Raw genomic sequence first — 18,696 nt, 5'->3', positions numbered from 1 at the left:
ATAGGGGTATTACAGGCCAGTATACAGTATATACCCGGCACTGGAGTATTATAGGGGTATTACAGGCCAGTATACAGTATATACCCGGCACTGGAGTTGTTGTTACCTGTTTCTCCTTTTAGTGATGACTGGATGGAAGTTGAGTTGTGGAGGTAATGACGTCACCGGAAGGGGCGGGGCCTCCAGGCCAGTGAAGCCCCGAGAGCAGGAAGTCGCTCGGTGCTGAGGAGCCGCAGTGCATCATGGACCGTGTAGGGATTATGGGAGATGCTTCATGTCACTGGAGCGGATCTGCAGAGTGAAGATGATGAGGGGCTGGGGGGAGCTGGGTGAGGCCGGGGTCACACTACAGCGAGATACGGCCGAGTCTCCGGCCGCACAGCAACACATGGAGCCGCACGATCCGCTCCGGAGTGCCGGTGCTTGGATTTAACCTGCGAGACTCGGCCGTATCTCGCTGTAGTGTGACCCCGGCGTAATGAGGAGACTGGGGGGAATTGGGAGATGAGGGGCTGTTTGCGGAATGGGGGGTTGATGAGGGAATGTTGAGGGGCTGTGGAAAATGGCGGGGTGATGAAGAGCTGTGTGGGGAATGGGGGGATGATGAGGGTCTATGTGGGGAATGGGGGGATGATGAGGGGCTGTATGGGGAATGGGGGGATGATGAGGGTCTATGTGGGGAATGGGGGGATGATGAGGGGCTGTGTGGGGAATGGGGGGATGATGAGGGTCTATGTGGGGAATGGGGGGATGATGAGGGGCTGTGTGGGGAATGGGGGGATGATGAGGGGCTGTGTGGGGAATGGGGGGATGATGAGGGTCTATGTGGGGAATGGGGGGATGATGAGGGGCTGTGTGGGGAATGGGGGGATGATGAGGGGCTGTGTGGGGAATGGGGGGATGATGAGGGTCTATGGGGGGATGATGAGGGGCTGTGTGGGGAATGGGGGGATGATGAGGGTCTATGTGGGGAATGGGGGGATGATGAGGGGCTGTGTGGGGAATGGGGGGATGATGAGGGGCTGTGTGGGGAATGGGGGGATGATGAGGGGCTGTGTGGGGAATGGGGGGATGATGAGGGTCTATGTGGGGAATGGGGGGATGATGAGGGGCTGTGTGGGGAATGGGGGGATGATGAGGGGCTGTGTGGGGAATGGGGGGATGATGAGGGGCTGTGTGGGGAATGGGGGGATGATGAGGGGCTGTGTGGGGAATGGGGGGATGATGAGGGGCTGTGTGGGGAATGGGGGGATGATGAGGGGCTGTGTGGGGAATGGGGGGATGATGAGGGGCTGTGTGGGGAATGGGGGGATGATGAGGGGCTGTGTGGGGAATGGGGGGATGATGAGGGGCTGTGTGGGGAATGGGGGGATGATGAGGGGCTGTGTGGGGAATGGGGGGATCATGAGGGTCTATGTGGAGAATGGGTGATGATGGGGGATTATGAGATCATACATATGTTTGCTATACGGTGAATTGGGTGCTAAATTCCAGAGACAAACACACAAGGCCGTGTGCACCTGAGACGAGTGTCTATGCTGTCTCTGCATTTTAGCACCTTTTCATTTTTTATCTATTTTCCAATAAATTTAGCAATTTTCAAGAAGCTGGGTTTTCTTTACGTTTGTGTCTCGTGTGGCTGTGTCGGCAAGTGGGTAAACGTTACTCTCGTGAGGCGGCATGTTGTGGGGGCTGTCACTCTCGTGAGGCGGCATGTACATTTCTGGGGGCTGTCACTCTCGTGAGGTGGCATGTGGGGGCTGTCACTCTCGTGAGGCAGCATGTTGTGGGGGCTGTCACTCTCGTGAGGCGGCATGTTGTGGGTGCTGTCACTCTCGTGAGGCGGCATGTACATTTCTGGGGGCTGTCACTCTCGTGAGGTGGCATGTTGTGGGGGCTGTCACTCTCGTGAGGCGGCATGTTGTGGGGGCTGTCACTCTCGTGAGGCGGCATGTTGTGGGGGCTGTCACTCTCGTGAGGCGGCATGTTGTGGGTGCTGTCACTCTCGTGAGGCGGCATGTACATTTCTGGGGGCTGTCACTCTCGTGAGGTGGCATGTTGTGGGGGCTGTCACTCTCGTTAGGCGGCATGTTGTGGGGGCTGTCACTCTCGTGAGGCGGCATGTTGTGGGGGCTGTCACTCTCGTGAGGCGGCATGTACATTTCTGGGGGCTGTCACTCTCGTGAGGTGGCATGTTGTGGGGGCTGTCACTCTCGTGAGGCGGCATGTTGTGGGGGCTGTCACTCTCGTGAGGCGGCATGTTGTGGGGGCTGTCACTCGTGAGGCGGCATGTTGTGGGGGCTGTCACTCTCGTGAGGCGGCATGTACATTTCTGGGGGCTGTCACTCTCGTGAGGTGGCATGTTGTGGGGGCTGTCACTCTCGTGAGGCAGCATGTTGTGGGGGCTGTCACTCTCGTGAGGCGGCATGTTGTGGGGGCTGTCACTCTCGTGAGGCGGCATGTACATTTCTGGGGGCTGTCACTCTCGTGAGGTGGCATGTTGTGGGGGCTGTCACTCTCGTGAGGCGGCATGTTGTGGGGGCTGTCACTCTCGTGAGGCGGCATGTTGTGGGGGCTGTCACTCTCGTGAGGCGGCATGTTGTGGGTGCTGTCACTCTCGTGAGGCGGCATGTACATTTCTGGGGGTTGTCACTCTCGTGAGGTGGCATGTTGTGGGGGCTGTCACTCTCGTGAGGCGGCATGTACATTTCTGGGGGCTGTCACTCTCGTGAGGTGGCATGTTGTGGGGGCTGTCACTCTCGTGAGGCGGCATGTTGTGGGGGCTGTCACTCTCGTGAGGCGGCATGTTGTGGGTGCTGTCACTCTCGTGAGGCGGCATGTACATTTCTGGGGGCTGTCACTCTCGTGAGGTGGCATGTTGTGGGGGCTGTCACTCTCGTGAGGCGGCATGTACATTTCTGGGGGCTGTCACTCTCGTGAGGTGGCATGTTGTGGGGGCTGTCACTCTCGTGAGGCGGCATGTACGTTTCTGGGGGCTGTCACTCTCGTGAGGTGGCATATTGTGGGTAATGTCACTCTCGTGAGGCGGCATTGTACTGTGTGTGTGGGGGCAACATCAACCCCACAAGTATGAACGACACTTGCCACCGGCTGCCAGTACACAGCACTGCTCGCGGATATCTCCCAGCGCTTGTCGATATCTCTTCTCTGTGTGTATACCACAGGTGGAGTAGTGACCCTGGGAGCTCTGATATAACCTCTACCATTATCCCGGTGAGACAGTGGAAGAGTAAGACCCTGTCATGTGCATCATCTTGGGGTAATTGCTGAGATTCTTCTGTTTGCTATTGTGTGTTGTGGTTCAATAAAGTATTGCCGCACTGTGTTACCTTAACCCTGTGTTGTCTGTGTAGTGTATTGCCCACCGGGAGATAGAGCGGGCGTTCAGGGGTATGAGCCCTGGTCCATGCAGTCTTGCAAAAAGGCAGCCGGGTCAGCGGACAAGATCACCCACTGACCCCGTTTCTCCACATGCGCCAATTCTGAGACATCTGATGTTTTTAGCCTGGGGGGGTGCCAATATCCATGGACCCTTCCCAGGCTATTAATATTAGCCGCAGCTGTCTGCCTAGCCTTTGCTGGTTCAATTTTATAAGGGGAACCCGTGTCACCTTTTCTGGGGTTCCCCTGTAAACTAACAAGTATAGGATAAGCATACACCTCCTTTATGGCTATTGGCTCCTTCCCAGAATATTATCATCTGCCCTCAGCCGTCAGCTCATTATTAAAGTTGTGCGGTGTGACGCTAGTCGCCTCTCACGGCTACGCTGTGAGTCAGAGTGGTCAGGGAGTCCAGGAGGGTACGTCAGAAACGGAAGAGACAGAAGCATAGGCAACAGTCCGAGGTCAGAGAACCGGGAGGATAACGGATCAGAGCTGAAGGGGTTAAACAGGCGGATGGCCAGAACAAAGTCCAGTGTCAGGCAACAGATCAAGCAAACAAAACACAAGGCGCAGAGAGCACAAACCTCACAAGATGACTGTACGTCTGGCAGTGGTCTGGGAGAAGCTGCTCAGTTAAGTAGGCATGCCATTACCCGGGAGAGTGAACACCTGAGACAGCCGATGCCTCCCAGTCACGGATTGGCTAGTCGAGCTGCCAATCAACACACTGACAGCTTCAGCACGCCCCTGTACAGGACTGGACGGTCGAGCTGTCAATCAACTGACAGCTTCAGCACGCCCCTGTACAGGACTGGACGGTCGAGCTGTCAATCAACACACCAACAGCTCAGCACGCCCCTGTACAGGACTGGATGGCCGTGCTGTCAATCAACACACTGACAGCTTCAGCATGCCCCTGTACAGGACTGGACGGTCGAGCTGTCAATCAACACACTGACAGCTTCAGCACGCCCCTGTACAGGACTGGACGGTCGAGCTGTCAATCAACACACTGACAGCTTCAGCACGCCCCTGTACAGGACTGGACGGCCGAGCTGTCAATCAACACACCAACAGCTCAGCACGCCCCTGTACAGGACTGGATGGCCGAGCTGTCAATCAACACACTGACAGCTTCAGCACGCCCCTGTACAGGACTGTACGGTCGAGCTGTCAATCAACACACTGACAGCTTCAGCACGCCCCTGTACAGGACTGGACGGTCGAGCTGTCAATCAACACACTGAGCTCAGCACGCCCCTGTACAGGACTGGACGGCCGAGCTGTCAATCAACACACTGACAGCTCAGCACGCCCCTGTACAGGACTGGACGGCCGAGCTGTCAATCAACACACTGACAGCTTCAGCACGCCCCTGTACAGGACTGGACGGTCGAGCTGTCAATCAACACACCAACAGCTCAGCATGCCCCTGTACAGGACTGGGCGGCCGAGCTGTCAATCAACACACTGACAGCTTCAGCACGCCCCTGTACAGGACTGGACGGTCGAGCTGTCAATCAACACACTGACAGCTCAGCACGCCCCTGTACAGGACTGGACGGCCGAGCTGTCAATCAACACACTGACAGCTCAGCACGCCCCTGTACAGGACTGGACGGCCGAGCTGTCAATCAACACACTGACAGCTTCAGCACGCCCCTGTACAGGACTGGACGGTCGAGCTGTCAATCAACACACCAACAGCTCAGCATGCCCCTGTACAGGACTGGACGGTCGAGCTGTCAATCAACACACTGACAGCTTCAGCACGCCCCTGTACAGGACTGGACGGTCGAGCTGTCAATCAACACACCAACAGCTCAGCATGCCCCTGTACAGGACTGGACGGTCGAGCTGTCAATCAACACACCAACAGCTCAGCACGCCCCTGTACAGGACTGGACGGCCGAGCTGTCAATCAACACACTGACAGCTTCAGCATGCCCCTGTACAGGACTGGACGGCCGAGCTGTCAGTAACTGCCTCCCAGACACCCTGAGGGGTGGAACCGTGACATGCGGGAGTCCACACAAATTTTTTGAAAAATAAACATTGCATTTGACACAGATTTCTGACACTTGCTTTTTTGTTACAGCATTTGTAGGTTAATTATGAGGGGTATGTTCCCACGGTCAGTAAACGCTGCGGGTTGGACGCTCCGTACGTCCACAGCCTCCAACCTGCAGCCGCCAGATGTTACAGCAGAGTGGAGGGGATTTCAAGGAACCACATCTCCACTATGCGTGCACCGGCGGCTTCCCTGTGGAGACTGACATGCGGTACGTCTTTCCAGACTGCAGCATGTCTATTTCACGCTACAATGTATTGAGCGCGGTGATTCCACACAGTTCAATGAACACATGAGGAATCACCGGCGTTCAAAAACTGGCAGCGGACATGTGCGGAGTCCAAAGTGCTGCCCGTGTCCGCCCCGTCAGAACGTTCCCTTAATGACATAGGCTGGTGAGTGTGTGCGAAAATCCACATCAAATCCGCCTTCAAAACGTATCAAAGCCACAGGAAAAACGCGCAGATTTTCAACTTTTACAGTTAAGAGAGGCAGAAACCGCGCAGAATTTACACAAGCAAATCCACACAGTGCAAACATAGCCTAAGACCATGTATGACATCACAGGACTATATGATGTCACCAGTAATATGTACACAGCACTGCCCTCTGCTGGAGGAGACCATGTATGACATCACAGGACTATATGACGTCACCAGTAATATGTACACAGCACTGCCCTCTGCTGGTGGAGACCAGGTATGACATCACAGGACTATATGACGTCACCAGTAATATGTACACAGCACTGTCCTCTGCTGGAGGAGACCAGGTATGACATCACAGGACTATATGATGTCACCAGTAATATGTACACAGCACTGCCCTCTGCTGGTGGAGACCATGTATGACATCACAGGACTATATGATGTCACCAGTAATATGTACACAGCACTGTCCTCTGCTGGTGGAGACCATGTATGACATCACAGGACTATATGATGTCACCAGTAATATGTACACAGCACTGCCCTCTGCTGGAGGAGACCATGTATGACATCACAGGACTATATGATGTCACCAGTAATATGTACACAGCACTGCCCTCTGCTGGTGGAGACCATGTATGACATCACAGGACTATATGATGTCACCAGTAATATGTACACAGCACTGCCCTCTGCTGGTGGAGACCATGTATGACATCACAGGACTATATGATGTCACCAGTAATATGTACACAGCACTGCCCTCTGCTGGTGGAGACCATGTATGACATCACAGGACTATATGATGTCACCAGTAATATGTACACAGCACTGTCCTCTGCTGGTGGAGACCATGTATGACATCACAGGACTATATGATGTCACCAGTAATATGTACACAGCACTGCCCTCTGCTGGAGGAGACCATGTATGACATCACAGGACTATATGATGTCACCAGTAATATGTACACAGCACTGCCCTCTGCTGGTGGAGACCATGTATGACATCACAGGACTATATGATGTCACCAGTAATATGTACACAGCACTGCCCTCTGCTGGTGGAGACCATGTATGACATCACAGGACTATATGATGTCACCAGTAATATGTACACAGCACTGCCCTCTGCTGGTGGAGACCATGTATGACATCACAGGACTATATGATGTCACCAGTAATATGTACACAGCACTGTCCTCTGCTGGTGGAGACCATGTATGACATCACAGGACTATATGATGTCACCAGTAATATGTACACAGCACTGCCCTCTGCTGGAGGAGACCATGTATGACATCACAGGACTATATGACGTCACCAGTAATATGTGCACAGCACTGCCCTCTGCTGGACGAGACCATGTATGACATCACAGGACTATATGATGTCACCAGTAATATGTACACAGCACTGCCCTCTGCTGGACGAGACCATGTATGACATCACAGGACTATATGATGTCACCAGTAATATGTACACAGCACTGCCCTCTGCTGGTGGAGACCATGTATGACATCACAGGACTATATGATGTCACCAGTAATATGTACACAGCACTGCCCTCTGCTGGAGGAGACCATGTATGACATCACAGGACTATATGACGTCACCAGTAATATGTACACAGCACTGCCCTCTGCTGGTGGAGACCATGTATGACATCACAGGACTATATGATGTCACCAGTAATATGTACACAGCACTGCCCTCTGCTGGAGGAGATCATGTATGACATCACAGGACTATATGACGTCACCAGTAATATGTACACAGCACTGCCCTCTGCTGGACGAGACCATGTATGACATCACAAGACTATATGATGTCACCAGTAATATGTACACAGCACTGCCCTCTGCTGGAGGAGACCATGTATGACATCACAAGACTATATGATGTCACCAGTAATATGTACACAGCACTGCCCTCTGCTGGAGGAGACCATGTATGACATCACAGGACTATATGATGTCACCAGTAATATGTGCACAGCACTGCCCTCTGCTGGTGGAGACCATGTATGACATCACAGGACTATATGATGTCACCAGTAATATGTACACAGCACTGCCCCCTGCTGGAGGAGACCATGTATGACATCACAGGACTATATGATGTCACCAGTAATATGTACACAGCACTGCCCCCTGCTGGAGGAGACCATGTATGACATCACAGGACTATATGATGTCACCAGTAATATGTACACAGCACTGTCCTCTGCTGGTGGAGACCATGTATGACATCACAGGACTATATGATGTCACCAGTAATATGTACACAGCACTGCCCTCTGCTGGAGGAGACCATGTATGACATCACAGGACTATATGATGTCACCAGTAATATGTACACAGCACTGCCCTCTGCTGGAGGAGACCATGTATGACATCACAGGACTATATGATGTCACCAGTAATATGTACACAGCACTGCCCTCTGCTGGTGGAGACCATGTATGACATCACAGGACTATATGATGTCACCAGTAATATGTACACAGCACTGCCCTCTGCTGGAGGAGACCATGTATGACATCACAGGACTATATGACGTCACCAGTAATATGTACACAGCACTGCCCTCTGCTGGAGGAGACCATGTATGACATCACAGGACTATATGACGTCACCAGTAATATGTACACAGCACTGCCCTCTGCTGGTGGAGACCATGTATGACATCACAGGACTATATGACGTCACCAGTAATATGTACACAGCACTGCCCTCTGCTGGAGGAGACCATGTATCACATCACAGGACTATATGATGTCACCAGTAATATGTACACAGCACTGCCCTCTGCTGGTGGAGACCATGTATGACATCACAGGACTCTATGATGTCACCAGTAATATGTACACAGCACTGCCCTCTGCTGGTGGAGACCATGTATGACATCACAGGACGATATGATGTCACCAGTAATATGTACACAGCACTGTCCTCTGCTGGTGGAGACCATGTATGACATCACAGGACTATATGACGTCACCAGTAATATGTACACAGCACTGCCCTCTGCTGGAGGAGACCATGTATGACATCACAGGACTATATGATGTCACCAGTAATATGTACACAGCACTGCCCTCTGCTGGAGGAGACCATGTATGACATCACAGGACTATATGATGTCACCAGTAATATGTACACAGCACTGCCCTCTGCTGGTGGGGTCCATGTATGACATCACAGGACTATATGATGTCACCAGTAATATGTACACAGCACTGCCCTCTGCTGGTGGAGACCATGTATGACATCACAGGACTATATGATGTCACCAGTAATATGTACACAGCACTGCCCTCTGCTGGAGGAGACCATGTATGACATCACAGGACGATATGACGTCACCAGTAATATGTACACAGCACTGCCCTCTGCTGGAGGAGACCATGTATGACATCACAGGACTATATGATGTCACCAGTAATATGTACACAGCACTGCCCTCTGCTGGTGGAGACCATGTATGACATCACAGGACTATATGACGTCACCAGTAATATGTACACAGCACTGCCCTCTGCTGGAGGAGACCATGTATGACATCACAGGACGATATGATGTCACCAGTAATATGTACACAGCACTGCCCTCTGCTGGTGGAGACCATGTATGACATCACAGGACTATATGATGTCACCAGTAATATGTACACAGCACTGCCCTCTGCTGGAGGAGACCACGTATGACATCACAGGACGATATGATGTCACCAGTAATATGTACACAGCACTGTCCTCTGCTGGTGGAGACCATGTATGACATCACAGGACTATATGATGTCACCAGTAATATGTACACAGCACTGCCCTCTGCTGGTGGAGACCATGTATGACATCACAGGACTATATGACGTCACCAGTAATATGTACACAGCACTGCCCTCTGCTGGTGGAGACCATGTATGACATCACAGGACTATATGATGTCACCAGTAATATGTACACAGCACTGCCCTCTGCTGGAGGAGACCATGTATGACATCACAGGACTATATGATGTCACCAGTAATATGTACACAGCACTGCCCTCTTCTGGTGGGGTCCATGTATGACATCACAGGACTATATGATGTCACCAGTAATATGTACACAGCACTGCCCTCTGCTGGTGGAGACCATGTATGACATCACAGGACTATATGACGTCACCAGTAATATGTACACAGCACTGTCCTCTGCTGGTGGAGACCATGTATGACATCACAGGACTATATGATGTCACCAGTAATATGTACACAGCACTGCCCTCTGCTGGAGGAGACCATGTATGACATCACAGGACGATATGATGTCACCAGTAATATGTACACAGCACTGCCCTCTGCTGGAGGAGACCATGTATGACATCACAGGACAATATGACGTCACCAGTAATATGTACACAGCACTGCCCCCTGCTGGAGGAGACCATGTATGACATCACAGGACTATATGATGTCACCAGTAATATGTACACAGCACTGTCCTCTGCTGGTGGAGACCATGTATGACATCACAGGACTATATGATGTCACCAGTAATATGTACACAGCACTGCCCTCTGCTGGTGGGGTCCATGTATGACATCACAGGACTATATGATGTCACCAGTAATATGTACACAGCACTGCCCTCTGCTGGAGGAGACCATGTATGACATCACAGGACTATATGATGTCACCAGTAATATGTACACAGCACTGTCCTCTGCTGGTGGAGACCATGTGTGACATCACAGGACTATATGATGTCACCAGTAATATGTACACAGCACTGTCCTCTGCTGGTGGAGACCATGTATGACATCACAGGACTCCATGATGTCACCAGTAATATGTACACAGCACTGCCCTCTGCTGGTGGAGACCATGTATGACATCACAGGACTATATGATGTCACCAGTAATATGTACACAGCACTGCCCTCTGCTGGAGGAGACCATGTGTGACATCACAGGACTATATGATGTCACCAGTAATATGTACACAGCACTGCCCTCTGCTGGAGGAGACCATGTGTGACATCACAGGACTATATGATGTCACCAGTAATATGTACACAGCACTGCCCTCTGCTGGAGGAGACCATGTGTGACATCACAGGACTATATGATGTCACCAGTAATATGTACACAGCACTGCCCTCTGCTGGAGGAGACCATGTATGACATCACAGGACTATATGACGTCACCAGTAATATGTACACAGCACTGCCCTCTGCTGGTGGAGACCATGTATGACATCACAGGACTATATGATGTCACCAGTAATATGTACACAGCACTGTCCTCTGCTGGTGGAGACCATGTATGACATCACAGGACTATATGATGTCACCAGTAATATGTACACAGCACTGCCCCCTGCTGGAGGAGACCATGTATGACATCACAGGACTATATGACGTCACCAGTAATATGTACACAGCACTGCCCCCTGCTGGAGGAGACCATGTATGACATCACAGGACTATATGACGTCACCAGTAATATGTACACAGCACTGCCCTCTGCTGGAGGAGACCATGTATGACATCACAGGACTATATGACGTCACCAGTAATATGTACACAGCACTGCCCTCTGCTGGTGGAGACCATGTATGACATCACAGGACTATATGACGTCACCAGTAATATGTACACAGCACTGCCCCTTGCTGGAGGAGACCATGTATGACATCACAGGACTATATGACGTCACCAGTAATATGTACACAGCACTGCCCTCTGCTGGAGGAGACCATGTATGACATCACAGGACTATATGATGTCACCAGTAATATGTACACAGCACTGCCCTCTGCTGGTGGAGACCATGTATGACATCACAGGACTATATGACGTCACCAGTAATATGTACACAGCACTGCCCTCTGCTGGTGGAGTCCATGTATGACATCACAGGACTATATGACGTCACCAGTAATATGTACACAGCACTGCCCTCTGCTGGAGGAGACCATGTATGACATCACAGGACTATATGATGTCACCAGTAATATGTACACAGCACTGCCCTCTGCTGGTGGAGACCATGTATGACATCACAGGACTATATGATGTCACCAGTAATATGTACACAGCACTGCCCTCTGCTGGTGGAGACCATGTATGACATCACAGGACTATATGATGGTCTCCTCCAGCAGAGGGCAGTGCTGTGTATATATTACTGGTGACATCATATAGTCCTGTGATGTCATACATGGTCTTCACCAGCAGAGGGCAGTGCTGTTTACATATTACTGGTGACATCATATAGTCCTGTGATGTCATACATGGTCTCCTCCAGCAGAGGGCAGTGCTGTGTACATATTACTGGTGACGTCATATAGTCCTGTGATGTCATACATGGTCTCCTCCAGCAGAGGGCAGTGCTGTGTACATATTACTGGTGACATCATATAGTCCTGTGATGTCATACATGGTCTCCACCAGCAGAGGGCAGTGCTGTGTACATATTACTGGTGACATCATATAGTCCTGTGATGTCATACATGGTCTCCTCCAGCAGAGGGCAGTGCTGTGTACATATTACTGGTGACATCATATAGTCCTGTGATGTCATACATGGTCTCCTCCAGCAGAGGGCAGTGCTGTGTACATATTACTGGTGACATCATATAGTCCTGTGATGTCATACATGGTCTCCACCAGCAGAGGGCAGTGCTGTGTACATATTACTGGTGACGTCATACAGTCCTGTGATGTCATACATGGTCTCCTCCAGCAGAGGGCAGTGCTGTGTACATATTACTGGTGACATCATATAGTCCTGTGATGTCATACATGGTCTCCTCCAGCAGAGGGCAGTGCTGTGTACATATTACTGGTGACATCATATAGTCCTGTGATGTCATACATGGTCTCCACCAGCAGAGGGCAGTGCTGTGTACATATTACTGGTGACATCATATAGTCCTGTGATGTCATACATGGTCTCCTCCAGCAGAGGGCAGTGCTGTGTACATATTACTGGTGACATCATATAGTCCTGTGATGTCATACATGGTCTCCACCAGCAGAGGGCAGTGCTGTGTACATATTACTGGTGACATCATATAGTCCTGTGATGTCATACATGGTCTCCTCCAGCAGAGGGCAGTGCTGTGTACATATTACTGGTGACGTCATACAGTCCTGTGATGTCATACATGGTCTCCTCCAGCAGAGGGCAGTGCTGTGTACATATTACTGGTGACGTCATACAGTCCTGTGATGTCATACATGGTCTCCTCCAGCAGAGGGCAGTGCTGTGTACATATTACTGGTGACATCATATAGTCCTGTGATGTCATACATGGTCTCCTCCAGCAGAGGGCAGTGCTGTGTACATATTACTGGTGACATCATATAGTCCTGTGATGTCATACATGGTCTCCTCCAGCAGAGGGCAGTGCTGTGTACATATTACTGGTGACATCATATAGTCCTGTGATGTCATACATGGTCTCCACCAGCAGAGGGCAGTGCTGTGTACATATTACTGGTGACGTCATACAGTCCTGTGATGTCATACATGGTCTCCTCCAGCAGAGGGCAGTGCTGTGTACATATTACTGGTGACGTCATATAGTCCTGTGATGTCATACATGGTCTTCACCAGGAGAGGGCAGTGCTGTGTACATATTACTGGTGACGTCATATAGTCCTGTGATGTCATACATGGTCTTCACCAGCAGAGGGCAGTGCTGTGTACATATTACTGGTGACGTCATATAGTCCTGTGATGTCATACATGGTCTCCTCCAGCAGAGGGCAGTGCTGTGTACATATTACTGGTGACGTCATATAGTCCTGTGATGTCATACATGGTCTCCTCCAGCAGAGGGCAGTGCTGTGTACATATTACTGGTGACGTCATATAGTCCTGTGATGTCATACATGGTCTCCACCAGCAGAGGGCAGTGCTGTGTACATATTACTGGTGACGTCATATAGTCCTGTGATGTCATACATGGTCTCCACCAGCAGAGGGCAGTGCTGTGTACATATTACTGGTGACATCATATAGTCCTGTGATGTCATACATGGTCTCCTCCAGCAGAGGGCAGTGCTGTGTACATATTACTGGTGACATCATATAGTCCTGTGATGTCATACATGGTCTCCACCAGCAGAGGGCAGTGCTGTGTACATATTACTGGTGACGTCATACAGTCCTGTGATGTCATACATGGTCTCCTCCAGCAGAGGGCAGTGCTGTGTACATATTACTGGTGACATCATATAGTCCTGTGATGTCATACATGGTCTCCTCCAGCAGAGGGCAGTGCTGTGTACATATTACTGGTGACATCATATAGTCCTGTGATGTCATACATGGTCTCCACCAGCAGAGGGCAGTGCTGTGTACATATTACTGGTGACATCATATAGTCCTGTGATGTCATACATGGTCTCCTCCAGCAGAGGGCAGTGCTGTGTACATATTACTGGTGACATCATATAGTCCTGTGATGTCATACATGGTCTCCACCAGCAGAGGGCAGTGCTGTGTACATATTACTGGTGACGTCATACAGTCCTGTGATGTCATACATGGTCTCCACCAGCAGAGGGCAGTGCTGTGTACATATTACTGGTGACATCATATAGTCCTGTGATGTCATACATGGTCTCCTCCAGCAGAGGGCAGTGCTGTGTACATATTACTGGTGACATCATATAGTCCTGTGATGTCATACATGGTCTCCTCCAGCAGAGGGCAGTGCTGTGTACATATTACTGGTGACATCATATAGTCCTGTGATGTCATACATGGTCTCCACCAGCAGAGGGCAGTGCTGTGTACATATTACTGGTGACGTCATACAGTCCTGTGATGTCATGCATGGTCTCCTCCAGCAGAGGGCAGTGCTGTGTACATATTACTGGTGACGTCATACAGTCCTGTGATGTCATACATGGTCTCCACCAGCAGAGGGCAGTGCTGTGTACATATTACTGGTGACGTCATACAGTCCTGTGATGTCATGCATGGTCTCCTCCAGCAGAGGGCAGTGCTGTGTACATATTACTGGTGACATCATATAGTCCTGTGATGTCATACATGGTCTCCACCAGCAGAGGGCAGTGCTGTGTACATATTACTGGTGACATCATATAGTCCTGTGATGTCATACATGGTCTCCTCCAGCAGAGGGCAGTGCTGTGTACATATTACTGGTGACGTCATACAGTCCTGTGATGTCATACATGGTCTCCTCCAGCAGAGGGCAGTGCTGTGTACATATTACTGGTGACGTCATACAGTCCTGTGATGTCATACATGGTCTCCACCAGCAGAGGGCAGTGCTGTGTACATATTACTGGTGACGTCATATAGTCCTGTGATGTCATACATGGTCTCCACCAGCAGAGGGCAGTGCTGTGTACATATTACTGGTGACATCATATAGTCCTGTGATGTCATACATGGTCTCCACCAGCAGAGGGCAGTGCTGTGTACATATTACTGGTGACGTCATATAGTCCTGTGATGTCATACATGGTCTTCACCAGCAGAGGGCAGTGCTGTGTACATATTACTGGTGACGTCATATAGTCCTGTGATGTCATACATGGTCTCCTCCAGCAGAGGGCAGTGCTGTGTACATATTACTGGTGACATCATATAGTCCTGTGATGTCATACATGGTCTCCACCAGCAGAGAGCAGTGCTGTGTACATATTACTGGTGACGTCATATAGTCCTGTGATGTCATACATGGTCTCCTCCAGCAGAGGGCAGTGCTGTGTACATATTACTGGTGACGTCATACAGTCCTGTGATGTCATACATGGTCTCCTCCAGCAGAGGGCAGTGCTGTGTACATATTACTGGTGACGTCATATAGTCCTGTGATGTCATACATGGTCTTCACCAGCAGAGGGCGGTGCTGTGTACATATTACTGGTGACGTCATATAGTCCTGTGATGTCATACATGGTCTCCTCCAGCAGAGGGCAGTGCTGTGTACATATTACTGGTGACGTCATATAGTCCTGTGATGTCATACATGGTCTCCTCCAGCAGAGGGCAGTGCTGTGTACATATTACTGGTGACGTCATACAGTCCTGTGATGTCATACATGGTCTCCTCCAGCAGAGGGCAGTGCTGTGTACATATTACTGGTGACGTCATATAGTCCTGTGATGTCATACATGGTCTTCACCAGCAGAGGGCGGTGCTGTGCACATATTACTGGTGACGTCATATAGTCCTGTGATGTCATACATGGTCTCCTCCAGCAGAGGGCAGTGCTGTGTACATATTACTGGTGACGTCATATAGTCCTGTGATGTCATACATGGTCTTCACCAGGAGAGGGCAGTGCTGTGCACATATTACTGGTGACGTCATATAGTCCTGTGATGTCATACATGGTCTCCTCCAGCAGAGGGCAGTGCTGTGTACATATTACTGGTGACGTCATATAGTCCTGTGATGTCATACATGGTCTCCACCAGCAGAGGGCAGTGCTGTGTACATATTACTGGTGACGTCATATAGTCCTGTGATGTCATACATGGTCTCCACCAGCAGAGGGCAGTGCTGTGTACATATTACTGGTGACATCATATAGTCCTGTGATGTCATGCATGGTCTCCTCCAGCAGAGGGCAGTGCTGTGTACATATTACTGGTGACATCATATAGTCCTGTGATGTCATACATGGTCTCCTCCAGCAGAGGGCAGTGCTGTGTACATATTACTGGTGACATCATATAGTCTTGTGATGTCATACATGGTCTCCACCAGCAGAGGGCAGTGCTGTGTACATATTACTGGTGACATCATATAGTCCTGTGATGTCATACATGGTCTCCTCCAGCAGAGGGCAGTGCTGTGTACATATTACTGGTGACATCATATAGTCTTGTGATGTCATACATGGTCTCCACCAGCAGAGGGCAGTGCTGTGTACATATTACTGGTGACATCATATAGTCCTGTGATGTCATACATGGTCTCCACCAGCAGAGGGCAGTGCTGTGTACATATTACTGGTGACATCATATAGTCCTGTGATGTCACACATGGTCTCCACCAGCAGAGGACAGTGCTGTGTACATATTACTGGTGACGTCATATAGTCCTGTGATGTCATACATGGTCTCCTCCAGCAGAGGGAAGTGCTGTGTACATATTACTGGTGACATCATATAGTCCTGTGATGTCATACATGGTCTCCTCCAGCAGAGGGCAGTGCTGTGTACATATTACTGGTGACATCATATAGTCCTGTGATGTCATACATGGTCTCCTCCAGCAGAGGGAAGTGCTGTGTACATATTACTGGTGACATCATATAGTCCTGTGATGTCATACATGGTCTCCTCCAGCAGAGGGCAGTGCTGTGTACATATTACTGGTGACATCATATAGTCCTGTGATGTCATACATGGTCTCCTCCAGCAGAGGGAAGTGCTGTGTACATATTACTGGTGACATCATATAGTCCTGTGATGTCATACATGGTCTCCTCCAGCAGAGGGCAGTGCTGTGTACATATTACTGGTGACGTCATATAGTCTTGTGATGTCATACATGGTCTCCTCCAGCAGAGGGAAGTGCTGTGTACATATTACTGGTGACATCATATAGTCCTGTGATGTCATACACGGTCTCCTCCAGCAGAGGGCAGTGCTGTGTACATATTACTGGTGACGTCATATAGTCCTGTGATGTCATACATGGTCTCCACCAGCAGAGGGCAGTGCTGTGTACATATTACTGGTGACATCATATAGTCCTGTGATGTCATACACGGTCTCCTCCAGCAGAGGGCAGTGCTGTGTACATATTACGGGTGACATCATATAGTCCTGTGATGTCATACATGGTCTCCACCAGCAGAGGGCAGTGCTGTGTACATATTACTGGTGACGTCATATAGTCCTGTGATGTCATACATGGTCTCCACCAGCAGAGGGCAGTGCTGTGTACATATTACTGGTGACATCATATAGTCCTGTGATGTCATACATGGTCTCCTCCAGCAGAGGGCAGTGCTGTGTACATATTACTGGTGACATCATATAGTCCTGTGATGTCATACACGGTCTCCTCCAGCAGAGGGCAGTGCTGTGTACATATTACTGGTGACGTCATATAGTCCTGTGATGTCATACATGGTCTCCACCAGCAGAGGGCAGTGCTGTGTACATATTACTGGTGACGTCATATAGTCTTGTGATGTCATACATGGTCTCCTCCAGCAGAGGGAAGTGCTGTGCACATATTACTGGTGACATCATATAGTCCTGTGATGTCATGCATGGTCTCCTCCAGCAGAGGGCAGTGCTGTGTACATATTACTGGTGACATCATATAGTCCTGTGATGTCATACATGGTCTCCTCCAGCAGAGGGCAGTGCTGTGTACATATTACTGGTGACATCATATAGTCCTGTGATGTCATGCATGGTCTCCTCCAGCAGAGGGCAGTGCTGTGTACATATTACTGGTGACATCATATAGTCCTGTGATGTCATACATGGTCTCCTCCAGCAGAGGGCAGTGCTGTGTACATATTACTGGTGACGTCATATAGTCCTGTGATGTCATACATGGTCTCCTCCAGCAGAGGGCAGTGCTGTGTACATATTACTGGTGACATCATATAGTCCTGTGATGTCATACATGGTCTCCACCAGCAGAGGGCAGTGCTGTGTACATATTACTGGTGACGTCATATAGTCCTGTGAAGTCATACATGGTCTCCTCCAGCAGAGGGCAGTGCTGTGTATATATTACTGGTGACATCATATAGTCCTGTGATGTCATACATGGTCTCCTCCAGC

General features: G+C 50.0%; 1 protein-coding gene across 1 annotated transcript in view; it reads right to left on the bottom strand.

Annotated features, from left to right (window-relative positions):
• The window catches only part of SLC22A15 (solute carrier family 22 member 15), a 76,382-nt gene extending 76,216 nt beyond the window's left edge, over positions 1-166 (bottom strand). The window contains exon 1 of the mRNA XM_069760406.1: positions 107-166. The gene's annotated coding sequence lies outside the window, so the exon portion shown is untranslated. The remainder of the gene's footprint in view (positions 1-106) is intronic.
• Between the last annotated feature and the right edge of the window lie 18,530 nt (positions 167-18,696).

This window comes from Ranitomeya imitator, chromosome 3, assembly GCF_032444005.1.
Source record: "Ranitomeya imitator isolate aRanImi1 chromosome 3, aRanImi1.pri, whole genome shotgun sequence".
In the NCBI taxonomy this organism is placed as follows: Eukaryota; Metazoa; Chordata; class Amphibia; order Anura; family Dendrobatidae; genus Ranitomeya; species Ranitomeya imitator.
This window is presented reverse-complemented; position numbering and strand designations above follow the sequence as displayed.